The 20,511-nt window shown below is 42.8% G+C and overlaps 1 pseudogene; it reads right to left on the minus strand.

Moving 5' to 3' along the window:
• Nucleotides 1-1,969: 1,969 nt before the first annotated feature.
• Nucleotides 1,970-20,511, minus strand: part of LOC136432002 (uncharacterized) — a 61,596-nt pseudogene continuing 43,054 nt past the window's right edge.

Genomic DNA, 20,511 nt, shown 5'->3' on the forward strand with positions numbered 1-20,511 from the left:
TACAAATCGGCCCAAATAGGGATACTTGGTGGAGAGCATTCGGTCCGTTGGTAACTGTAGTTACGTATGGCTGGCTCCTCTGGGTAATTATTTGGTAAATTTCTGCTGTTTTTCAAGCTACACGCGGAGTCTATTACAGACGTACCTGCAATGCCCACTCGGACCGTTTCGCTACTACTTGTACTAGGCCCAGTCTGTCACGAGCCCGCAATCCGAAAAGAAACAAACAAGGAAAGCCAGATTTTGTGGGTCTTAAATTCCAGTCGTGGGGAAAAGCTGGCCCCCATGCTACTATACGGGCTCTCTGGAACATCGATACCATTTAGAGGCCATTCAATTAGTTAATTTTATTGATGTCGACCACCCCAAGACGCCCGAAGGACCCCCTGATAAGATCGCACAACAGAACGTCTCCGATAATGCTTCCATAATTCTCTCATCAAATAAGCATCAAGGAACATAGATGGCTATCTAAACTTCGCGTTTGCTTGTTAGTACCAAGGACATAATGTCCTTATAATACTTGACGTAAATTTCCTTCGAATCTGATGACAGCTTTTCAAAAGTTGAACAATTCCTTCCGCATCTCGGATTCGCCCAAACAGAGATACACATGCCGCAGCAGACAGGGGAAACTCTTTGGATGTGCCGACTTGCCACGTGCTGTATACTAGATATGAAAATGAACAATCACAGGCCGATTTGGAAGTTACAGCTATCGTAGTAGACGAAACAAACAGGAAACTACCCAGACTTACGTTCGCCGTCTTATCAAGTCCGGTAACAAAAGGAAACTGTTGCTACCTGGTATGGCCTGCCCAGGGGCGAATCGTGCACTTTACTACTAGTCATATTTATTCCCACAAGACGAGCTGACCACACCCATGGGCGTCTTATCATACTTAAGGAATGCATCAGATTTGCACTGGTCAAAAGGTGTGGTGATGACTACAAGTACTTTGTTCCTTTAATGACTTCCACCGTGCCTCCGCATTCCTAAGCTGTCTGTGTAGGTCCCCTAAGTGTAGGTGGGACAAGGGGGTGGCATGCAGGGTCAACTCTTCCCGTATAGTTCTGACGTAGAATATTAACCACTACAATATCGAAGCACATAAAACCGCTTCAATGAAGAAACGGACTGCCCCTCCAAAGAGATCAAAGCATTTCTGTCACTCTTAGCCAGGTTCAAGATTAACAGCTTTCCCCTTGGATCTCTAAACAAACACTCTAATCTACATAATGCCACAACTTGTGGGAAATCCTGGGACCCTGCTAATTGGACAGCCGTCTCTCACCGCTGCCCCCATGGGTTGCACCTCCAGGATGTAAGCTATTCCCACCTGGCTGATGACAGCTCTTCATACAGTGGGCCGGGGAGCTTTCATAGTTTATATCAGACTCTTTGACCTGCTGAAAAATATACATTTTGCAACAGAATTTAGCCAAATAGGGATACTAATATGCCAGAGGAATTAGCAGGCCATAGAATCCCAGTTTCGCAATCCCGAATGAAACTCAATGGCTGGCTAATTGCTTTGGCAAATTATTCTCCTTATTTGGCCAATTTGTACTATTTTTGCTGAGCAGCTGAAAGAGTCTGGTAAAGACTAGAGCTTTAAATAACAGTAGGGTCAGATCCTTTTAATTAGGCTCTTTGGAAAGTTCTGCCACACATATTTCTTAAACTCATACAAATACCCCTGATTCTGAATGATTTGTACTTCTCCACAAGTTCCGAAGAGAACTTATTTTCTTGTCAGGACTTGTGTACTCATAGATAGTGCAAACATAAGACGTGAAGGTCAGTCGCAACGCCATCACCAATGACTTGTACCTGTATTTTAACCACCTTGCCTAAACCAAGTGAATATATCCTACCTTCCTGGGTAAAAGTAAACGCTTTTCCTTTAAATCACACCCCCATGTAGGTGACAACAGGTGTTAGCAAAACAACACTAAACAAAAGATGTTTGAAAAGGGCTAATCAGACTTCCAGTCCTTTTAACCAATTTAATAACTACACAATTACAACTGATACTGTTTCTTTTGAATAAGAAAACTGTATAACAAGATCAATACACATGTTTTTATAAACTTACGGTGTACAATAAGCTATTACTTCTAGAAATAAGTGCAATAGGGATTAAGCCAATTATCATACAAGCATAATAAAATTGTCAATCATTTAACCTATTCGTACTTGAACAGCTCATTTACAACACACAACAGTATTTACAGGATTAAATGAATCCAGACAAGTGCCCGATGTAACATACAAGTGAACAATAATCAGGAACACTTTCCTCCACATCTTTTGTGTTCCAATCAAAATTAACATTTGTACTTGAACAGCTCATTTACAGCAAACAACAGTACTTACAGGATTAAATAAATCCAGACAAGTGCCCGATGTAACATACAAGTGAACAATAATCAGGAACACTTTCCTCCACATCTTTTGTGTTCCAATCAAAATTAACATTTGTACTTGAACAGCTCATTTACAGCAAACAACAGTACTTACAGGATTAAATAAATCCAGACAAGTGCTCGATGTAACATACAAGTGAACAATAATCAGGAACACTCTCTTCCACATCTTTTGTGTTCCCATCAAAATTAACATTCCTGTTACACACAGTTCAATCCCCAAACAAACAGAATGGATTTGTGTTCCCATTCACTCAGGAACAACTTTTCATGTGGAGACTTCATGCATGACCAACCATAACAGTTAGCTTCACAGTTGTCAAACGTGCATAAACCATGACCATCCTCTCTTCATTCTCATCTCCCATGTAGGGACCAATGTCCATATGGCCTCTAATCTCCAAGCAGATGTAGAAAGGCAAAATTGTAACATTTCTCACACTAGTGGTTTGGCAGAGCACTGGGCCCTTGGATACTGTCTTGGCCCATGGGTACAGTCTCTGCCGACGCAACAATTTTGCCACCAGATCTCCTTGGAGATTATTTGGCCTCAAGAGCAGGTCCAGCTAGTCTCTACCAGACTTCTTATTAGGCCTCTGGTGAATGTGGAATTGCTTGGTTGGCTTACTCCTCAGGCAGATTATTTGGCCAATTGGTTCTATTTAAACAGCCCATGGAGCCTGGTAGAGGCTAGTATTAAAAAGAGGGATAGCTTCTTGATGGGGGATAATTAAATACATTCTTGTTCTGTCTCTCCTTGCAGGAAGTTTCAAAGACATTGTTATGAGACCACTAATAAACCCTTCTTTACAAAATGTACATAAACAACGGCTAGTTTGTTAAGCTCAGCCCATCACGGAGGTTCTCACCACCAGTTAGCCTTCCTGCCAGACACTGAGACAGGCATTTTGGTGTCTTAGGACTTTTTATGAGGTGGACGCCTTCGACTGTGTCTAGGGGTGTCCTTCACTATATCTTTTTGTCAGAACTTCAACACTGTCCCAAAAATTCTGTAAAACATGAAAATAATGTATACCGTATGGATTTCCATAGTTTGTGTTGAAATTTACCTTTGAAATGCAGGGTTAGAAATTCAGGCAATGTGTTCACTAATTCACCAGTCTGCCATGCCACATACATGTACCAGTACTTTGGTGTAAAAAACAAATTAGCTGTTTCACATGGTCTCCTGCTTGTGGTGTCCAGTACATAACCCAATGATGTACAGTACAAAATTAACCTCCAGACAAATCACTTGTTGTGCTGGATGTTGTGAGAAACAACATCCAAATGTTTTGCTGGATGTTGTGAGAAAAGTTGCTGGGCTCAGACCCTTCCCCACGTGTAATCTAATGGTATGCCGTTGTTTTTGTTTCTTATGCAACTAAATTTCACACACCGAATATGAAACACCTACTTCAGGCTAAGTGCTTATATTCCAGGTGTTTCATGAGGATGGGAGGGAATCTTTCAAACATCAGAAGTCTGCCTGTCTGTAAGGAAAGGGTGGGACAAAGGTTTGACGGAGAGTGACTCCTTAGATGTTCTGGGTAAGGTCATGCCTTTAGGAGGGGTCCACTCAGAAGGTACCGTGGCTGGCCATTGGCTGAGAGAGCCAAGAGAGGATGGCAGAGTTGAGGACTGCCCAGAACTACAGAGTCCAGCAGAGGAGGACTCAACAAGAAAAGAAGGGCAGGATTCTACAAATTCCACGCTGTCGTCCTCACCGCTGTTGTCTTCCCCGCTGTCCACCGCCTTGTAGTAATCCTTGGACTGGTCCACTCTGAGGTCCAGGTAGGGGGTGTCTTTCTCCATGAGGTCCTCCAAGAAGTTGCGGACGTCAGTGAAGGAGGGGCGATCTTCAGGACGGTCGTGCCAGCAGGTAAGCATCAACTGGTACCTGAAAGAAATCAGACTGTCAGAACACACATTCCTGCCCCATTCTGTCCACGGGGTGACCTTAGAAACGGACCATTAACTCCAGGGAAGTTCAAACAATCACAGAATAACTTTTCTTTGCAATAAACATAGCACACATTTTAAAGAATGGATCTGCGATTATTTCCTCTTGGGGACTTCCTTCACTTTCACCTATCTTGAACTCTGTTGACGACTACGAGATTACAAAGCCTGGTTCTGGGCTATCTCTGGATAATTTGCAACTCTGACCAGGGTGTGTGGCTACCATGGTAGTTTATCTGCAAAAATTCAAGAATCCTTGGGTGCTTGGAGCTGTTTTTGATCAGGATATAAACACGGTGAGTGTAGTGTTACTGAGAAGGAATGGGGGGAACTGCGCATCATCATCCAACACCTCCGTGGTGTCCATGTTAAGTGCTCGCATTGCAAGGAGCGATTTCGCCATCATCCATCATGCATCGCCGAAGCAGACCAAACGTGGTGCGTACAAGTTCCAGCTGGGTGCGGTCAGGAAGTCGAAGCTCACGGTATGGCAGGGGAGGTATTTCTGCCTTTTACTCCGCGAACCTTTGATCTGAGTTACCTTTCTGTGCCTGCAGTTGGGTGTGAAAGTTGTGTGTACTAACCGCAGCCATTGCCATTGTCGGCATGTTTTTGTTGCAGTTCAGGCGTGTCACAGCACCCACCTTCAACCTGACCACATTCAACACTACAGGTGCGAAGACTGGCATTGTGGCAATTGTCCTGTGAGGGATAATTTCTTCGATTTTGGAATGGGGCGGATGCCAGGAGCGTGCTGTAACAGAGCCAACCCTTAATGTCTTTCACCCCAGGTATGCCAACCATTTAGAAGTACCTGAGTGATGAATGATGAGCTAGAGATGAGCCACAGTGCCCCTCTAGGGTCCCGTCGGGAATTGGCGAAAAGTTTGGACCCACTTTTAGTAACTTGTTACCAAGGGGATAGTCTCTAACAGACTCTTTGGGATGCTCAAAAAATAGTACAAATTGGCCAAATACAATTATTTATCAGAGGGATTAGTTGGCCACGGAGTTACACTTTGGCAACATGTATAAAACCTATTTGGCTAACTTTTCATTTTTCTGCAACTCAAGAAGTCTGGTAGAGACTACCAAGGGGACCTGTTTCAGGTGTAAGTGGACAGAAATTACTGATAACGAGGAGGGCCCACACCTGTTGGTAACCCCTAGAGACCAGGGGCAGTTATGCTAATGTAGATCACTGTTCTGTTCAGATAATGATTTCTTTATCACTGTGAGATTTTGCATTTGTTTTGTTCCTTGGCACACCTTCACACATCAGCTGCTCCATTGTTGGACATCAATACCATTAGATCCAATTAATCCAATCATCTGACTCCCATTTGTGGGAGGTGCTGTGTTTTGAATGCTACTCTTATCAGCCCTATTCACTCTTTTTGTTGGTTTTGTGCCATGCAGGCTATTTCACTTGTGTATGGATAAAGATAAACAGTGTTACTATCGACGATGCTTACATCTCCTCGGGACAGTTTTCTGGTTGGTCCATCCTGTATCCTCTCTGCAGAAGGGCCAGCATGTCCCTGTTCTGAATGCCGGGGTAGGGGCAGCCCCCCAGGGTCGCCAGCTCCCAAAGAACCACTCCAAACGACCAGCTGATGAAAACATAAAAGAACAAAACATGTATGAAGTGATTGTTTGAAATGCTGATATAGTAAACCTTCACACAAAAGTTGGGCGCAGCCTCCTGTGTGTCGTGTGTACACATTGTGTGGACGTACAGTGGAAGCTGCCCGGATTCAAAAGAGCGTGGCCCACCTGTTCGGAATCAAGTAACTCTATAGAAAAAGCTGGAAACAGCCTCCTATCGATGACTGGATTATGGGGCTCTAAAGAACAAAATATTACACACTAGTGGCGAGTATTGACAATGTTCAAGGTCTTACAGCCTGCTAAACAGGTTATCAAGAGGTATCAGGGACACATATTGGCAGAACAGGTCAGGGGAGGAGGTTTGGAGATTTTCTTACTAATTGGCCATTGAGCGGCCCTTTGTTGGTGTAGAGGTTCACCTGCGTCCACAGCAAGAGGTGATGAATAAAGTCACTGTTGTCGCATGTAAGGTAAGCGTGCCATTGAGGACCGGCTACAAAGAATCGCTCATTGTGCGGCTTGTATTGTCGAGGAAGAGTATCCGTTTCGGAAAGCGTGGTATATCAGGGAAAATGGTTTAGAGGCTTTTGCCTCCCCCTCTTTGGAGGGTTGTTTGCATACTCGCAGACAGAGGCCCACGTTACCTTTTCATCCCTTCCTTGTTGAAAAGTTGCAATAACAAACAAGTATCACCTTGCAACAGTAAACTACTTGATCAGGCTGAGATGTCAAAGGGCCAATCATTAGCAGACATTTGTGAGCATCACTTTGTGTACCTTGGCAAACAGCGCGGAGCAGGTGACCAAGCCGCTGAAGGGATCCATGCCATTGTGGAGGACTCCATGTCTCTAGACGACAAGACACTTCTGTTGGAGTTTGACTGAGGACTTTGTTTTATCAAGAGCACTTTGTTTCTTCCTGTACACAAACCCCTTCTCCTCGGGCAAAAAGCATTTACTTTCCCATCATTTGAGACAGCTACAAAAATGGTTTCGGGTTTTAATGGCGAGTGCTTTGTACAAAGTGACTTGACCACCAATTTGTCATCCACTTCAAGTCATTTACTTAGCAGCAACTGTGGGTCACACCGCCAGGCTCTTCCTGTACAAACCTCCTAATTGCAACAGAAAATATTTACATACTGTGATTAAGTGTGGACAGAGATCCCGGGACCCTTTTGCCCGAGTTAAAGGCTCTTACAATTGGAGTTAAAAAAGGGTTTAACTACTTATCAATTTATGCTGTCAACATGCTGTTTCTTTTCACAAGATATCAGTCACAACCTGAAGCCCTTCAGCTAACTGAACGTGTCAGATTAGAATGCTCAAGTTTCCTGAGGCTGGGGCCACATTTTCAACACAGGCATCAACTTCTCACAGAATACAAGTGAAATCTCATCAACAAAACCTGACTTGAGAGGGGTCACTAGTATGGTACTGCCACCAGTATGGAGGGATTAGGAACGGTCCTGGTCTACTCTACCCCCTGGTCGCTACAACTTAGTACAAGGCAGGGAGCTCTCTTGGTGTGGGTCCCACTGGTGTTGACACAAGCCACACAAATGTAATACCATAATCAAGTGGGCACAATGTCCCATTCTTAGAACATCTGTCATCACATGTCTCAGGTGAGGGACTCACATGTCACTCTGTGTGGTAAAAGTCTGGTCAAAGATGGCCTCTGGTGACATCCACTTGATTGGCAGCTTGCCTCCCCTCTTGCTGACGTAGATCTTGTCGGTGTAGATGTAGCGAGTCAGTCCGAAGTCGCCGATCTTTACAACCCCTTCGTCTCCCACAAGGACGTTCCGCGCCGCAAGGTCGCGATGCACAAACCCTTTCTGCCACAGAAATTCCTTAAAGAAGAAAATTTTATTGGATTTCTTTTAATCTTAATAAACAGGGTGATGTTCACTCCTGAAGGAATGTGTTGTTTGGAAGTTGTATGGGCAAACATTGTGATGGAACCGGCACTGTAGACAATCTGTTCCCAACCAACCAACCAACGAACAAGCAAAAGAAAACAAAACAAGTCAAAACAAATCAAAGAATAGAGAGGGGAACAACAAAACGGCCATCTCTAAGCAGATATAGGGTTTGGCTCAGTTTTGAAATACTTACCTGCTGGCTGATTTTCATTTAGGTCATGAGGGAAGAGGTAAGGGTCAGACAAAATATAACAAAGCTACAGATTACATGATAGAAGTACTAATAAATACATAAACAGATAGTCCTAACAAACAAACAAACAATCCTAATAGGTCTTAGGAGGTGTTTTTCTATTCTGGAAATTGCACTGATTGAATGGACAAAAGTCTTCCTTACCATTCCCACTGCTATCTGCCTGGCGAAGGACAGAAGGTTCATCTGGGTGAGACTGGCTTCCTCCAGATCATCCCCTCTTCCTGCATAGACCTGGAATATAGCAGAAACAGTCAGCTAGATCATACACAAACCACAGGTAGGAACTCAATCAAGGTATAGTTGAAATCGCCCAAGAAGACCACTCAGGGGACAGAGAAAATCTGGTCAGTTGGTCTTTAATTTATACACGTGATTCTTAATGCTTGTGTCAAAAATTTCTGCCCAAAAAGTGGTCACATTGACCAGCTGGTCCTTATGTGGTCACTTGTACAGGTTTGACTATATTTGAAGTATTCGGGTTGTTTTTAACTACCATACAGCTCTTTTTCTTTTTCAAATTCAATCTGTCTTAAACATTTAGCTTTTTCATCATGATGTAAGATGCCACAAAGGCAATGAAAGCCTGTGCAACCTAAAATTTTGAATACATTGCTTGCATATATTGCAATTAGTATGGGTAGTACAAATGTATGTGATCACCTGGACTTGTAACTTCTTACTGCAGCATAAATGTATTTATCTAACTGACCAGTCAGGGATAAATGTCCAGCTTTGGATGGGCTTAGTGCATTTCCATGTTTGCAGGTCATCCAGTCAGAATTTATTGAGGAACAGGTAAAAGCTTCACTCATAAGAGAAGCAGACAAATGTAGGCCATGGCCATTCTTGCTTTGACTAGTGTTACAACCAGTGTTATAGCAGCGCTCAGATTTCTTCCAAGCAGTATGTCAGGTCATTTTGCCTGTGGGGTCTTGCTCCTTCCTAGGGGGCATTTTGCCTCCTTGAACCAATGTTATGAGAGCAGCAGGGAGATGATGGCCTAGCTGGCTGTGTGTTGATGCAGGTTGGGGAGTATCATAAGGGGTTTTTAGAAGAAAAGGCAGGTTCAGGTGGAATGGGTCAAACAGCTGGTGTGTTACGCCTGATGGCGGTTATACCGGCTATATAGATACAGATACAGAAACATTGTTTACTTCTCTTCACAGATATTGTGAGCGGCCCTCAGCTGTGAGCTGCCTTTGGTTTCAGGTACACGTGCAAGCCCTTTGTGCCACTACGCAAACCATAACTTCCGTGCAACCCGAGACCGCAGGGCGAGAGAAACAACCTGCGCAAGAAACCGCTGCGAGAGAGAGGACCACACACACAACCAGCCGAGGTGAAGTACCAGTCCGTTGATAGAAACAAGCTTCAACAGAGGGAAACGCACAACTTTATTTACTGTCAACATCTGCTTACAAGGACAAATGACCCACAGACTTTTTGACATGGAGGTATACACGTAAAGTCAAAACTGACCAAGAAAACTACTCAGGGGACCGATAAAATCTGGTCTATGTGGACAGGTGGTCACTATGGACAGGATTCTTGATGCTTGTGTCAATTGGAAAAATCATCTTAGGAACGAGGCATACATATAAAGTCAAAATTGACCAAGAAGACCACTCGGGGCACCGATAAAATCTAGTCTATGTGGACAGGTGGTCACTATGGACAGAATTCTTGATGCTTGTGTAGATGGTAAAAATTATCTATGGCACCAAAAAGAGTGGTCACATAGGTCCTTATGTAGAGGTGGTCACTTGTACAAGTTTGACTGTGTATGTGCTCAGAATGAGCAGAGTTGTCGGAGGGGTCACTGTCTGCCAGGACTATTCTTTCTCTAATCTGGCTACTTCTGAGGCAAAGATTTTCTTATTACCAACAGTCTTGGTAAACTGTATTCCCTGGTGTGTGTACTTACTGTATACAGCAAGTACAACAAGATGTGGAAGGTTCTGAGTTCACAGCTATCAACAGATGATTAGCAGATAGATGTACTGTAAATGCAGAAATGTCCACAGTGGTTTTACGTTAGTGGTTTTCACGGTAAGCTCTCCACCGCGAACTTAAAACTGCAAAAATTTTTGCCAACCTACCCCCTTGTCTACTATTGTCTCAAATGCAAACTTAAAACCACCACAATCACTCCATTTTATCCCTACTGTGAGATTTAAACCACCTGAATTTAAATGCATTTACAGTATATCCAAATTTACTGTCAAACTGGTAAAAATTGCAGGGCAAAAAAAAGAAGAAACCTGAGACATCGCACCTGCAGTGGTGATTTGAAAGTAGGTTAACCCCTGACCCCTCCATCTCAGTGGAATTGCTTGGTTTACTTTTATGTTTTTTAAAGTCTTGATGTACTGTTTCCATTGTGGCAGTACTTGAGTTCATCGATCATTGAATGTACAGTAATAGTCAGACGAATGTAATGTTAACCCAGTAGTCTACAACTACAAAGCATTAGACTGCCCTGACAAGCCTGGAATCATGATCCAGTAAATGGATGAGCAGCCTAAATTGGAATATGACCTTCCTACCTGGCCGACAGGATCTACTCTACTCTTAATACATGCACTACAGGTTAATGTTACATGCTGCAACTTTTGGTATGGCTGAGTCTTCAACAAGATTGTAATTTACCGGTAATTTGTGGTACTATGGCCCATGCAGGACACAGAAGGATCTACTAAAGAACTAACATGCCACCAGGGCTGTCCCCAACTTTAATTTTTTTCTGTCCCACTCATTGTTGAATCCGTCAATTTCAAGCCATGAAGTTCAGATTTTTTTTAACTGACAGGGTGAAATTTTTGTCCCAACAAGCAAATTTCGGTCCTGGGACAGATCCTGGGGCCAGCCCTGCATGCCACCAGGAGACTTGACTCATTTTTGAGTCCTCAAGATTTTTATCGAAAAAGTGACGATGCATGGACTTTGAACCAGACGAACCTTCCAACACCATCTGCTATTGCAGGTCCAATGGTCCTACCCATTCAATTTGTGCAACCATGAAAATGTATCCTAAGCAAAGACCCAAAGAGGTTGACTGTTCAGATTAAGTCACCGTGAACAAGTATCTGCCACTTATACAACTGTAGTAGGTTGTACATAGATATCAGCTAACTGCAGAGTACGAGCTACTGTGGGAGTACAGAATTTGCACTGATGTGATGAAGATTTGTTGATCTAACAGGAGTTATGCTAGCCTGAGTACCGAGCTATGTAAGCGTGCCACACAGCACACGTTCGACGGCGTCAAAATGTGCACAGGAACACGCTTTGACGGCCGTCCCAGGGTGCCATATGGGGCACCCAGAACGGCTGTTTTCTACGGTCTCCACATTGATATAAGACGCAAACAGTTGACAATACTCGGTCAGAAAATAGCTGAACAATTATATTTTACGATCTTTTGATTTCTATGAAGGACAGAGTGTGGGAAAATACGGAATTTGCGAAGTTCGTACGGAGCGCCTGTGAGAACGTGCGAGCACCGATCTCGGGAGATAGTTCAACTAAAACCCGTTCTGAAATGAAATAAAAACACCCAAACTATCAACTGTTCCGCTTTTTATTATCTTCAGATGTAATACTTATGATCCATTTGGCTGGAGCTGCCAGTAAACCTGCGTAAAACCTACAGGAAACGCCGATCTCGATGCACGGAAAGTCCGCCATGACACATGTGCGATCAGCCGCTTAGACGGAAAGTAGCCACTTATTGCGACACAAACATTACGCCGATTCGGCGTGATTTGTATGAATACGTATGCCGTGATCGGTCTCTCTTTTTTGCGTGAGGCCGTTACCACGGAGATTTCTGGACACAAGCTTGAAGGCAAATGTTTATACGCTCAGCAGGATGTCTCTAAATTGTGTGTTTTCGCGCAATAAAATATCAAAAGGCATGCACGCCGAACTTTCCACAGGCCGTTGCCACCTGTCAGTCAGCACGTCAGGACGTGCTGAGCTGCACGCTGTGACGGAAGTTTTGTCTCTCCTTTTACTACGGCGATTTTCGGGCACAAGCTCAAAGGGAAATGCTCAATGATATATCTATGAAGTCACTGCGAAATATCTATTCATTGAAATTCGCACAATAAAATATTAAAAGGCATTAACGCCGAACTTTCCACATACCGTCGTCACCTGCCAGTCAGCACGTCAAGACGTGCTGAGCTGCACGCTGTGACGGAAGTTTTGTGGATTGATAGTGAACCAGAATCGGTGAACTGGTCAAGTGCAGCATGGACTTTGCTGTTACAATTGCGTGACTTTAAAGTAATTGTTGAAAATTGTCGATGTAGCCACAGCACAATTCGGTAAAATACAGGTAAGTAATTGCACAGCATATCGCACGCCTGTTCTCGATCGCCCCCCTGTGCTGTGCTGTGCGCTGTGACCCAAGAAGATTCTTTCAGGTATTTTGCTTCTATTTCTAGTTTTAAAAAATATTCCTTGTTATTTCCCTTTCAACTTTCATTAGCGATTATGAAATGGTTGAAACTTTGTTTTCTTTTTGCGAGCAATTGTTTCTTTCAAGTAGTATAAGGAAAGTTTCAAGTTTTTAACGTCTTCGTCATTTGTTATATTCCGCCATTCCGCCGTTATCATGTACTGGTCCACACGCTTTGACGGTTACACTGGAAACTCACCGTAGCACGTTTCATAGATAATGTTTTTGAATGGTAAGTCGTCATCTGATAAGCGATGATAAAACTTTGCTTTCTTGTTGCGAGTTATTTTAACCATGGTTAGCAAGCGAATTTTTTTGCGCCAGCGGTCACTATGGAGGCTGGTACTCAGGCTAGAGTTATGCTGCTCCAAAATGTTTTTTGCAAGGATTTGGCCCTCCAAAATGATATCTAATAGAATGCAATTTACCAACAATAGTGTAATATTTACACTACAGTTGTCACAATATCATACAAAATGTAGTCCAACAGAATGGTGAAATTATTTATGAATTCTTTTAATCTATCTGTAAATTCCAACTCTTTCATGAAGAACGAATTGTAGGATTGGGCCAGGTAGAACTATAGTCTGGGTCACGTTAGGACAGACATTGCCGTATTGTTGTGTAAATATTACATACATTACATACCAAACATTCTGTTTTGTATTTTGCCCCTTTCCTGTTAGATTGTTGCAATTTCATTTTAATCTTTTTTTTCCAGGTCACAAGCCATTAGAAGCTTTCTGAAACATTTACCCAGGGGATCACAGTACTGGTACGCTGTAGATGGTTAAAGCTGATCAATCCGAAAGCCAATGCTGTTAAAGGAATTCAAAACAGATCTTTAAAAGATTATGACTGGTATCTTTAGAAATTAAGACCATTATAACTAAACATCTAGAGGGGGAATGGTTTGGTTTGGTTTATTCGCACATATTAAAATCAATTTTACATAATAGAACAAAACAAAAACATGTGCTGGGGGAAGAAAAAAAGCCATAGTGGCTTCTACAAGGTCTTCCTCCATCTAAATTAACAAAAATAACATAAATCTAACAATTCATAATATGATTATAGCAGTAAATAATAACAATAACAAATCAGACAATAATAATACTAACAAAATACTAACAGAATAGTAATTGGTTGTATATAAAAAAATTATATATCAAATCATAGCATATTTCGATAACAAAATGATGGAGATTACAGAGTCCATCGCAGTTAGCAAAATAACAATAATGTAATAATCTATAACAAAACTGTAGTAATAAGTGACTTGATCCTTGGAAGAGGAGAGACTAGGGCTGTAAAACCAACTGGCAAGATACCAAGAAAATCTTTTTGATGAAGGTCCAAAATACCAAATGTCAAAAGAGTAAATCACAAAAAAATTTATTCTTAGCACAAAAATAAATATTCTAGCACTGGAAAAAAGACAGAAATTTGAGAAAAAAAATGTATGGGCGGTGAAATCAGCATCATCTTTGATGTGAGATCTTCTTGCAAGAGAAGTTTCTTTGAATGAACCTAGAAACAAGCTCCAAAATAAACATAACACTGTAAACTGTTTCTGTCATCATTGAAGACCACAGGTTACTTTGTCGAATTGTCCAGGCACGGACCTGTACCCAAACCTCCGTACCAGTAGCAACACGTACCCGATGTTCCGTTTAGATACGCAGCTCTAGGAGAGCCCTAGCTCTGATGATGGTATTCCGATCCTCATGGGAACCTGCAGTTCCCATTGGAGCGTTTGAAGAAGTTTGGGTAAGAGGAGTCCTCTTTTGATTTTTGCCTGAGTTGAAACCAATTACGTGGAAGAAACGATACATCCGCCCTCTTCCTGGGTAAATACAGCTGTCTACACAAGTCACTTGTACTACATGGATTCACTGTCAAAATCTGTACCTCACCGTGTGTACAAAACTAGCTGGCTGCTACTTCACCACACACACTAATGTCTGATTTTACTTGGGACTCCCCTGTGCATCTTTAATGAGCCAGGTGTGACCAACAAAGCAGAAAGTTCACTTCCTCCAATCCAACTATTATTCTTCAACATTTAATTGACATTAGGGGGATAAATTAGAAATAGATGCCAAAGAAAGTTGACAGAAGAAAGCGGTGAACCAAAAATCTTTCTGACAGTTTATGTCTATTCAAAAGGTAAACGAGGTCCCATCATTGTCTGTCCAGTCCTATTGGTTTCCTATTTTCGTTATGCTGGCCCCTCTCGTTGCAACTCCCCTCAATCTAAATTAACATTTTAAATTCACATGCAAACACTCAACACACAAACAAACATACACATACTGACATGTTTTGCCTTCTATTCCACCCAACCAACCCACACTAGCTGTCTAGCTAGCTGGGATTGCCATGGACCCAATTGTTCATCAAAGATCTTCCAGCAGGTCAAACCCCCCATGCAAGCCTTTTGGGTCCAGGCAGCCTGGCCTGGTAGCCAGGTCTGGTGGACAGGTCAATGTTTTCCATAAACCCTCTTCTAAGTCCTAAAGTTTATTCTAGCTGGCTTGGATTTACCCCCTGACATTTTCAGGATGTCGGACTGCAGAGTGTAAGAAGGGGGCATGTGTTTCTTGTAGGACATGGAGAGGTAATATTTATTGTAGTTTGGTGGTGACAGGTGATTCTGTTATTGTTGGTTAATCTTGTTCTGTGGTTGAGAAGTTGGGGGGAATTTTTCAGGAAGCCGCACCAAGCTGGAGGGGGATTACAGGAGAAAACAAGATGTCTCATTCCTAATCCATTGAGTAAACTGTTACCCTTAGGCCTCACCAATAATGTTTCTTGGTTGTCACTCTTTTTTTCCAGTTGTATGGAGTTGAAAGACTTTGGGGGGAGGCAGAATTAAGATACAAAACTGACAATTGGAAGGTGTCAGTCTCCAACCATCTTGAACCATACAGGTGAAAATCATATAGGTGGGAGGGCCTGAATCTTTATGAAAGTGTCCTCAACACATACTCTTCGTACTAGGCTCTACTTAAAGGTATGTTTACTGAGGTCTAAACTGCTGAAGTCATGGCAGTCTTTGCTCTACTAAGGATGTAGCAGTAGTAAGGTACACTTCCACATCCTTGCTTCTATCAAGTTCCCTTTAGTCCAAGAATTGGTCACTTCATATTGTTTAGGTCTTGTGGAAACTTCAGTTCAGGGCTCTTTCCAGCTTTAGTTAATTTTTCTTCCGTCCCACTCATTGTTTGGGAGCCCACGTTAATTGTTAATTTTCATTGTTAAATCTGTCATTTTAAGCTTCAATTTCTTAATTCGGCACTAAGTATTGTGTCCAATACAGTGTGACAGCAGCTCATCATTCGCAGGATTACTTCCCATACAGGTGGTGACATGCTTGGTGAGGTGGGACAGGTAGCAGGGCTGTACCTGGAGGTGACAGTCTGCTAACTGAAAGCTGCCACTCAAGCCATCATCTCATGTGTCTGTTACCTTAGGTACCAATCCTGTGCAGGTGCAGCTGTTGCCAACTCTGCCCCCCTGTGATGTCCCGTTTCTGGCTCCAATAACAGGCCAACTGACCCAGAAAAAGAGCAAACTGCGGAGGTGAGGCATTCTGTTTGGGTTTTCTGATGCTCTGGTACCCTGGGGTGAGCACAGAATGGCCCCAGTGGTGGGAGGGTGGTACGTCCCACTGGGAAACTCAAGGAGAAACATTTTTCTCAAGTATCACTCCAAATCCGGAGAAGTGTTGTTACAACTGGGACATTTGCATGCAGATTTGGTAAGGTCTGCCAAACAGGGCTGAAGTAACCCAACTACCCATTTCAGTGTGGACAACATCCTTTCTGGGCAGTAATGGGGAACAGAGGGGGCCTTTCATGTGCTATTCTGGTTCCTCCTGCACCTGTGCATACTTCATATCAGGTTCATGTAGGGCACAATCATTTTTGTGTTTCCTTGATAGCGGAGGCAGGAAGGGTTCCTTCTCCCGTTTAGCCTATGACAGTACGGCCTGTTATTGAAGTGCACACATCGTTACCCCTACAGTTTCAAGCAAGGGTACTACATTACCATTTCTGTGCTTTCCTATGACTGAAGTTCTTTTACAGCTCTGCCTTCCTGGCTGTAGTTCCCTCGATCCATACGGGCACCTTTTCCTTCGGCAAAATTGATACCTAAAAGTTTAACAGACATCCTCACCTGAGGTGAAGCATGATGCCTTCTCTATTATAGCTAGTGGCTGTGCATTACGGCTTTGCTACAGCTCACGTTTTTCAGCCAAGTACTCAAATACCGGGTCACCCCTACTCCTGTGGATATTAAAGTGTGTTGGGTTCTTTTACATGTTTGACAGGTGTAACTAATGATCTTCTGTAGCGTAAGAGTACTTTATCCTGCTGGCTGCCTAGCTAGCATGCTGCCCCAACACCTGTGGAGCCTTCCTGGGAAGACACCACGGCACGAGCTAACATTTCCAGCGCCTACAGCAATTAAACCATTGCTGGGATAGTTTGGCTGGCCCTGGGTGAAGTAAACACATCCCAAACAAGCTGCAAGTGAAGTGAGAAACAACACGGGCTGTTGTTCAAGAATGCCAGCTGCACAACTGCTGACAAACAAGACATGCTACTTCGATTACTTTGGAGGATACAGTGCGGTAATGTAATCATGAGGGTGTGCGGTGACGATGCCATTATTCTCCTGGTAATACGAGGGTAAGAAACATCAATAATTACAGATGTGTGGGATGATGTATGCTGTTCCTGCAGGCTGGCAGAGGATAATGACAGGTGATTAGGGCAGAACTGTTGCACTGTCATACTTGCGGTGGCTCATCCTGTTATTGGTCCTATATATAGCAATCTGTGTAATGTCGACAACCAAACCGTGAACAGAAGTGTAAAACACTGTTTACAGTCGAGTTTATATTTCCAGATAGAGCCGAATTGGGGCTCTGGCTCTATCTGGATTGACTCTTATACAATTGATTATTCAAATTAGGTTCCAACTTGTAAAATCTGCATCTAATTATGTACATTTATATGCAACCTGCAGGTCACAACTCAGGACAATCCAATCCATGACAGGCCTTGACTTATTCTCTTCCAAAGTTTCCAACAAAAATGCCCCAGCATTTACAATACAAGCTCAGTTATGTGACCAAAACTTACACCATCCTATTAAAGATGGAAAGGCTTTTCTGTATATAACCCTGTATCTAAACTTCTGGCACTTTTACCACTGATAAATCGGCAGTGATATTGGTGATCACCACTGCAGGTCAGTGATACATGTAGCACCAGCTCAGCTGAGAGAACACAGCTACCTAACATGTCAGTTAAGCCACAACACTTCCTACTGGGCATATGTGTTGTTATTAAGCCTTCAAAGATAAGCAACATAGTCTGAAGCATCACACAGCAAAGACCAGGAAGTAAGGAAAACATGCAAGACTTAATGAAAAAATTCCACTACGCTACGATTAGTTTCATTGACTACAATTAACTAACAATGAAAATGTATGCCAGGTTATCAGTAGCAGCACTTTCTCTTATGGAGTTGCAACTAAATCAGACTAAATGTCAAGCTGAAAGGATGTTAAGTCGACCATGTCATTAACTGTGATGTCCCACTTTGAAACATGTGCGTTCTGGTCCTGCTTAAGATACATCTAAACAGAAACAGTAGCCTGACATTTATTATTGTGCCTACTAAATCATTGTGTCAAAAACCTACTGATGGCACAGGCAGGCAGACTACTGTAAATTCATTTATTTTCATGGAGATGTAATTTCGCTGTAGAAGGGGAAAGGAGGTCAATATCTTAAACCAATGCTGTTCATTCATTCAGACCCTTGTAGTGCCTAGTTGCACATACACATCATTGAAGATCATGGATTACTTTGGTGAATTGTTCAGGTATGGATACAGGTTCAAATCTGTACCTGATCCTCTGTACCAGTACGTGTACCTGTACCTGATTTTTCATAAAGGTACATGTGCCAAGGACGGAAGTTCTGGAAAGGAGCCAACAGGCCCATAATTGACCTTGACCTTCATCCTCCAAAAACCTATGTACAAACCAGATATCATCACAATCCACCCAGGTTCTTAAGTTTTGCTGACCACAAGTATCCAGAAACACAAACAGACACACACATACATGTACAAACAAACAAACAGACAGATGCACTGATAACATCTCCATTTTTCACAGAGGTAATAAGTAGTCGGCTGTCTCTTTATGTGACGGCTGGCCTGCCGCAGTGCCATCCCGGAGTGGCTGACATTTCTATAAACCACATCAATGCCAGAGAAAGGTTAGTAACCTGGTGACTTGCTAGATTTGCACCAGGCATGGTTAAGTTGGTGACACCTGTCGACCATGTCAGGTTTTGCCGAAGTTGACCCACTGCTGTCAGACTGCTACACAACTGATGGAATTAAGACAAGTGATCTCTTTTGGCTAACCTTGTGATTCACATGTTTCTTGTGAGACGGTGGTTTCCAATCATCTGTGGATCAGGTCAGTCCCTCCAACCTTACCACCCAAGCACAATTAAAGTACTGTAAGTCGACTTAAGTCTGCGGGCACTTAATATTGCAATAGATGGTGGTGAGAGGTGTGCACACATAATCACAGATATCTTTACATTTCAAAAATATTCATAGCACAGAGCTAAAGCTTTGTTGCAACACAATAAGTATGACCCACTGCTAACAAGATGGTGGTCGCTGCGCAAGTGTTGAGAAAAAATTGAATTCATATACAAGTATGATTTGAAATACAACAAAACACGCAAAACATGAAAAAAACATTTGTTTTGTCAAACTTTCAGTTGCTCAGCACTCTCGGTCTCTAATGGAGAGGGATGTGAGTGCATGTAATGTTCAACTGTCTTACTGTAGTCTTCTTCGGAATTCAATTGATCAATCATCTAGGTCATGTGACTTTACTGACAGGTGTCTTCAGCAATTATCTATTGTGTTGGAACAAAGTTTAAGCTCTATACTAAGTTAAGGTGGAAAACACGTATGCCTGAGCACTTCTGTGGGGTGTCTTAGAAATACTGCCAAGACAAACAAACTTATGTTAATACTAATAGCCAAACTTTCATGCTATTAGCCAGTCAACCTCTTTAACTCCAACAGGGGTATTGTTTTTGGTTGGTGTACTCAAGATGCTGTTGATGGATTTGTATGAATTTTGTTTTGTGGGCCAATAAGGGCGCCCTAGCAGTATTCTCAGGTACTACATCATTACAGACCGACATCCCCTTCCTAAAAGTAGAGTGGTATAGTCCATAGACAGCTGGTCTGAATGGCGAGGTCAATGACCTCAACTTGGGAGGGGAGGCTTATGACTTGTTGAGCATGGTAAGGCTATGGAAAACTCATGGAGGTATGAGATCTTGCATTTCTTGTTTTGACATGTCTCATCTGCAGACAACCTTGTCATCATAAAAGACGCTAGGACTTACCATAGTTCAATGCTACCAACACAGATGAACTTTCAATCTATCGGTATGAAAGTTGCCATGAGACAAGACACTCTGAGCTGGAGGTCAACAGCCACCAACGGAATGCCGTGCTTGACCTTTTCCTTACTTTCTGGTCTTCTGCACCAGGAGAAATCTCCTAAGATATACACCGACGAGGCTGATAGTGAACAGGAACCTCCTTGCTACTGACAGAAGCCAGGGATAAGCCCTTGACCATGCCCCCCTCCCTCCTCTGTTGCCAAGCAGAACCGAACAACCTCCACCAACACAAAGGAAGCATCCTGTCTGGATCAATCATAGCTTCCTAGAGACAGCCTTCAGTGTGAATCTTCAGTCACCGATTACTGGGGAAAGATTGTTTCAGATTGAACATCGG

The sequence above is a fragment of the Branchiostoma lanceolatum genome, chromosome 4 (assembly GCF_035083965.1).
Source record: "Branchiostoma lanceolatum isolate klBraLanc5 chromosome 4, klBraLanc5.hap2, whole genome shotgun sequence".
Taxonomy (NCBI): Eukaryota; Metazoa; Chordata; class Leptocardii; order Amphioxiformes; family Branchiostomatidae; genus Branchiostoma; species Branchiostoma lanceolatum.